Source organism: Corylus avellana, chromosome ca4 (assembly GCF_901000735.1).
Source record: "Corylus avellana chromosome ca4, CavTom2PMs-1.0".
NCBI classification, from domain to species: domain Eukaryota; kingdom Viridiplantae; phylum Streptophyta; class Magnoliopsida; order Fagales; family Betulaceae; genus Corylus; species Corylus avellana.
This window is the reverse complement of record NC_081544.1, coordinates 6,819,530-6,826,637: the sequence shown is the minus strand read 5'-3', so window position 1 is coordinate 6,826,637 and position 7,108 is coordinate 6,819,530. Positions and strand designations below refer to the sequence as shown.

Below are 7,108 nucleotides of genomic sequence, written 5' to 3'. Positions count from 1 at the left end.
ATATAAGATGTCATTATGATTAAGATGTTCAATCCATCATAAGTTCACAATTTGGCCGGGATTGTTGCGTTTTCTATACAAGTATTGTACGAAATTCAGATTTAAGGTTGATAGCACATACATGCACATGGATATCATTTACACTCTAAAACATTTTGAGCATTAGTTAAACAAACGTGTAAAATGAAACACATAAGTGAAATTGTAGGGGGAAAACTGAACACCTATTCAAACAATAAAAATCCCAAATTAAGTTTACCTTTGACAAATTTAGCACATATGCAGGAGCAATGCGGATGGAAAAGCTGGAGAGTATTAGGTGGACATTGAGGAATTTCTATAACTATTGCTTGGATATGGATTATGTCCACCCTCATAGTCAGTAGCAACACTAGACATAGAAAGTGATATTGAATGTCTATTCACTACTGGAGCAAACTGTGTTGGATATGACCTAATTGATGGAATAATACAATGGAGCCTCAAAATTGAGAACGTGAATTGTTTGCCTTATTGAAGGCCTAAGGTTTGGATCACGGTGAGCACACCAAAGCCCAAAAATCATCAAGCGCTCCATTTCCTGCTCATCAAAATCTCCATCCGACCTTGGGTCAGCTACTTCAAGTACTTTTCCCACATGACTACTTGATCTTCAGGGGCATTGGGCTTGATTGGTTTTCTTCCACAAGCAATCTCTAGAGCGACGATTCTAAAACTATAGACATCTGACTCCTTGCTGGCCTTACCAGTTGTGACACATTCAGGAGCCATGTAACCCATGGTGCCTGCCAATACAGTGGTTTGTGACCCTTTCACATGGTCCACAAGCCTAGCTAGCCCAAAATCCCCAAGTTTAGCATTAAAGTTTGAATCAAGCATACTATTGCTTGATTTTGTATCCCGATGCACAACACATTGTTCCCACTCCTCATGCAAATAAAGCAAGGCCGATCCCAATCCTTGAGCAACTTTGTACCTCATTGCCCGTATCAATAAGCTTTCTTCAGTAAAAATATGTGAATCTAAGCTTCCATTGGGCATGACCTCATAGACAAGTAAGAGTTCTCTTCTTTCATGGCACCGTCCAATGAGTTGCACCAAATTCCTATGTCTCAATCGACTAATAATTTTAACTTCTGAAACATACTCCTTAATTCCTTGTTGAGACCCTTTTGATACCCACTTAACGGCAACGATCGGATTTGAGTCCCTTAAACATCCTTTGTAAACCCCACCAAATCCTCCCTAACCAAGCTTCTCTTTATCATTAAAATTATTCGTGGCACGCGCCAATTCATCAAATGAGAACCTCTTTGGTCCTGTTCCGTTTTGAAATTCTTCATCCATGCACCTATGAAGGGCAAGTTCCTCATCTGTGTGCCTCCAATTCCTCTTCTTCCACAAGCCCAATAGGATTAAAGCCAATAGACCAAACAAAAAAGATCCACCAACACCCAACCCCAGGTCTAATCCAAACCTGTTATTTTTCCTTCGGCCGTGGGCAGGATTCGGAATCGGGATGCTTGGCATTGTTGGTTTGGTTACATTAATATCTTCCAAAGTTGAACTAAAATCCCATGTGTGAATGGTATGCATTGCAGAAGAAGTTCCTATTGCGGCTGAGATTCCAAATGTCAGCCATTCAGGAAGGTGATCTCTCAAATCAACAATATAAGAAAGGGACTGCCATACAGTATCATTGTTTCTCCAGCCGGTGAAGAGAACGCTCAAATTATGAGAAGTAGAATTGTAATTAATCCGAGCTTCATTAATTCTCCCTTGAAGAATAGAATAATTACCCCCTGCCAATGCACATTAGCAACAGATTTCATGGAGTTTATACCAATACCTACATGTTCGCCAGGCGAATCCAGGTCAATGTTTGAAAAGATGTCAAACTCCACCGCAACAAAAGGATTGTCCGTCGAGTTTAGTACCTGGTCACGTGTTGCAAGACCCATACTGCCGCTGCTGCTGTCATTAGGAATCGTTGAACCATAAGGTGCTAGGAAGAATGCAAGCCCATCTTCATAATTATTTTTATTTTGAGAATCAATGACAAGGGTAAAATTGGTAGTGAAATCTGTGAGATTACCGGATGCCTTGTCCCACAGCTGCATGGGTTTGACATGCGTGGCTCGACCTACAGGCGATACCCTGACACCGTCGTTGCCGGTGAGATGGATGACTTGGTCTTCAACGAAAGCTCTCTCACAAGTTATACGGGTGTCACCCGAAGTGAAAGTGGTGAAGTTGAAGGATAAAGCACTAGTAAATGGGCGTAGAGGTGAGAAGAAATCGGTGATATTGAGTATGGATACAAATTTCCTCAAAACCAGTTTGGAAGAAATTCCTTCAATATACTCTAGTAATTGATAAGTGTCATTTAGCATTTTTGGGTTTCTAAAAAATTAATATTTGGGTTCCTAGATTATTGGAATAGCAATAAATGACATTTAATATTAAACAAATGAACAGAAATGTCCTTCAAACCCATTTGGAGAAAATTTCCTTCAACCTACTCTAATAAGTGACAAGTGTCATCTCTTACATGTTTTCTTTAATATTTTAACAAAACATGTGAGATATGACACTTGGCACTTGTTAGAGTAGGTTGAAGGAAATTTTCTCATAACCTGTTTGAAGGAAATTGAGGCTTTAATTGTTTTTTTATAAAAGGAAATTTAATTATACTATAATTATTTAGAGCATTATTTTTAGAAAAATGCTAGGTGTTCTTCTGGTGTTCTCCTAACTGTGATGTAACTTTTAAAATTATCGTTGAATTTGATATTATCATTATTGATTTTTAATCTATTGGTGACTTTAAAAGTCACATCACAGTTGGAAGGATACCAAAAACACACTAAAAGAACACTTAGTATTTTCCTTATTTTTATTAGGGGCCTTCAGCGATTGCCTAGTTTGTGTAAGCATTCAGCCACACTAGATGGTTAGGTGGACAGTTAAACGTAATTACATCACATTAGACTGAATTTCAACCTACTAAAAACGTTGAATTGTCCTTTCGAAATGGGAAATATTGTTTGATTTTGAAGTTGTAAACAAGACATGCATGATTGGAGAAATTGCATATTGTAATATAAAGTACTCTACGAGAAAAGCCAGTCAATATACGTCTGCAAAGTGCAAACTAGCACGGAAAGGCAACAACATTATGGACCCAAACAAAAAGAAAGAAAGAATTACCTTAAACTGCGAAGACTTTGACCTTGTTGTTTGTTGCCAAGAGAGGCTGTTAGTTCAAAATGATTAGGTGATATTTACACTCACCAAATATATATATATATATATATATATTAGGTGATATGTAGACAGCTGAACAGGAATACCTGACAGGTTGAAACGGTCAAATGAACTAGAGCGAATTGAGTTCCGTTCAAAATAATTGCCCATTTAATTAATTACGTAATATGTACAGGGCTGAACAGGAACATCCGATAGGCTGAATGGTCAACTCAAAAAAGAAAGGAAATTCTTCGATGCCGTCCTTCCGAACTAATCAAATAGATTAGATTAATGTCAGATTGAAACAGGATGAAATGTGGGAAAATTTATTCGAGAGAAGCTTCTGGGCATTGTGAGGAGCCGAAGACTCATTAGTTTACTTTATTATTAAATTGAAAGTTGAGGTTACTTAGTAGATATGTTCAGGGATGGTAATCAGATCAACCAAATGATAAAGATATATCTTTTGTGGATATTGACATTCACTTAAGAATATAATCCGTTGGCCATGATCAAATTCAAGGAAATTTACTCATATAGCCCTATAAGGGTATAAGCATCATGAGAGGGAAGTCGTGGCAGGGTCAGTATGAGAAGAGGCGAAATCAAAATAATAAAATTTAGTAAAATATATAGGGGAGTGCTAGGGAGCCCGACATTTGGCTCCCGAAAATTGCCCAAATTCACAAAAATTTGCTCTCTCTCCTTTATTCACAAAAAGAAATATTGCCACCTCAGTTTGGGCAATTTTCGGGAGCCAAATGTCAGGCTTCCTAGCACTATCCAAATATATAATTTTCTTTATATATATATATAAGAAAAAAAATGGGAAAAATATAATTTAGTCTCCCAAACTATCAGTCATTTTCATTTTATCTCCCTAATATATAAAAAGTGATAAAGTAGACCTCCAAACTATCAATAAGTTACAATTTGACCACTCTGTTAATCAATACCGTCAAATTGGATAAAAAATGCAAAACGACGTCGTTTTGGCCAAATTAAGTTACTAAAATACCCTTTTGGAAAAAAATAATCAATTTAAAAAACGCCCTCAAAACGACGTCATTTTGAGAAAAAAAAAAAAAAAAAAAAACCGGTGGTTTAGGGCTGGCTAGCCGGCCACCCCATGGCCTACGTGGTGGGTGGCTGGGCAGCCACCCCAACAGGAGTTCCAATTGGTGCTGCCGACTTGCGGGGCACAGGAGGGGCTTCCGGCACATTCCCAGCCACGACAGCAGCCTCCCATTCCGCATCACTCAATCCCATCTTCTTAACGGGTCCACCATTCTTCTCACTCGCTCTTACAACAGAAAGACACGGCGGGCGAGCTGTTGTTCCAGTCCTAACACAATTGAACTTCAAATTCCTTGATCGTCTAAGTCCAATATAGTTCTGGCAAACCAAACCCTTAATTGCTTGAACATTGCGAAGCACATTAGCGATACTCGAGGCCATAGATTATCCCAATACTAACCTAATGTCTGTAGCGAGAACATACACACAAAACAGCAACATAGATCATAATCAAAAGGTCGGATATTTAAATATAAAATTTGAGAATTTCCGATTCTATGTTTTTCTATTAACACCAGAAGCTAATTGAATTCAAAAGCATTTTTTTTTTTTTTTTCTTCAATTGACGTCTGTTTGGTTGTTGAGTGTGAGACAACTTTTTGGCGAAATTTCTTTGAAATCTTAGTAGAAAACTTTGGACATTTCGTTTCTTTTGCTCGTCAGGGGTGGCCGGCAAGCCACCCCCAGGCCATGGGGTGGCCAACAAGCAACCCCCAGGCCTGTGGGGGTGGCTGGGCGGCCACCCCATAGGCATGGGTGGCCTGCGAGCCACCCTTAAACCACCGTGTGTTTTTTTTTTTTTTTTAAGACGTCGTTTTTGGGGCATTTTTTAAATTGATTTTTTTTCTTTTCAAAATGGCATTTTAGTAACTTAACTTCAAAAATGACGTCGTTTTGCATTTTTCATCCAATTTGACAGTGTTGACTAATGGAGTGGCTAAATTGCAACTTTTTAGTAGTTTGGGAGACTACTTTATCACTTTTTGAACATTAGAGGGCTAAAATGAAAATGCGTGATAGTTTGGAGGGCTAAATTATATTTTTCCCTAAAAAAATATAATATCTAGACCCACAAGAACACATCTAGATAACACTGCTCAGACCAATGGAACACATGGCAAACAATATCATGCTAGAGGTCTTGGAATACTTGAATGGTCTTCCCTCTTTTCACGCTTCAAATTCCCTCTTTTGCCTTTTCATTCCAATTTACCTAATTTCTTTCTTTACTCTTCTAGACATCCATGCACCTAACACTTCTAGAGAGAAAGAGAGTTAGAGAGAAAGGGAAAAGGAAAACTAGGAGAAAAGTGAGAAAAAGAAATTAAAAGAATGATGATGAGAATGTGATGCCCCAAAATGTCAAAAATGATTTTACTAAAAATAATTGTTCACTCGAACTCATAAAACACTTATTTTACCTTCTAAAGTGTTCCCTAATCAAACCCTCATTAGAGAAAATGCCATAAAAATCCAACCAGAGCTCTCTCGCCGAACGTTCGACCATGTTTTTAGTGCGAACGTTCCACAAGAGACCACCCCGAACCTTCGTTGAACAATTTTGACCCACTAGGTATTAACCAAACATTCAGCAGCCATGCTTGATTGGTGGGTCACTACAGGACATACATTATTAGTAGCGTGGGCCACACGAGGTCGAACTTAGTCGTGTTGCTAGTTATGGACAGTAGCGTACAGTGGTCGGGGTACAAGTATTGTATTACAGGTTTCTCGGGACAATGCCAACTTTGCTTAGAATAGGTAATATCTCGGGTGGACCTGTGATTCCCCTAGTTTCCGAGAGTTAACTATGCCAATAATTAAACGTTTTGTCATTTTTAACCCCATAGGGTATGCCTTAGCCTAAAACCAAGCCTTCACCTAAAATTTGCCCTAAACACCCAAATCCAACCCTATGGCTGAAAGTTTAGTGGGGGACCACCAATCGTTCGCCCATGTCTTTAGTGTGAACGTTCGGGAGGGGACCACACCGAACGTTCGTTGACCAAAATTTAATCCATTGAGTATTGAACCAACGTTCTGCCTACAACCCTATCGTGTAATAGTACACTGAACGTTCGGTTGTAGTACCAAAAGTTCGATGACAGTCTGAAAAGCATTTTTAACTCATTTTTCACCTCCTTTTCAGTAGCATGAGACATGCCTCTCACCCCTATAAATAACCCACTTTCGCTCCTCAGCCACCCTTAACACCAAAAACCCTAACCCTAAAGTGAGGAGAGTTTTACAGAGGAAGAAGGAAGTTTTGGGGAGACATTTTGCTAACTTCAAAGGTAACCCTTGAACTCTTACTAAGTTTTCATGTTGTCTTGTTATTATACTTACTCCCTTCAAGCTTTTAAAAAGGTGTTGTCACTTGTGAACAATTTTTCTCGGAAAAGAACAAAAGTTTCCAAAAACGCTCACTTACTTCTTGGTTTTCTCATGTGTTATGCTTCACTATATGTGCATAAACTTGTGTAAAGCCTAGGGTGCAGTTTTATCATGGTAAGCTTAGAATAGAAGCCCAAAACTCTACATTTTTTACTATGGCCGAACGTCCTCCCCCGCGACCGAATATTCGCCTCTTGAATAGAATGTTGAGTCAAAACCCAAAATGCATAAAAATAGGGTTTTTAGACCTTTTAGCTAAGAGTGATGAACTAGAACCTTTTTGTGCCTTTAGTGAACCCGTTAGCATTACATATAATGAAAGCTGTGTTTCGTTATAGCAAGGATTCAAGATGTCGAATGACTCAAATGAGCGTACCAAGTAAGTAAA

At 38.6% G+C, this 7,108-nt stretch overlaps 1 pseudogene; it reads right to left on the bottom strand.

Moving 5' to 3' along the window:
• Positions 1–315: 315 nt before the first annotated feature.
• The window catches only part of LOC132177963 (L-type lectin-domain containing receptor kinase IX.1-like), an 8,475-nt pseudogene continuing 1,682 nt past the window's right edge, over positions 316–7,108 (bottom strand).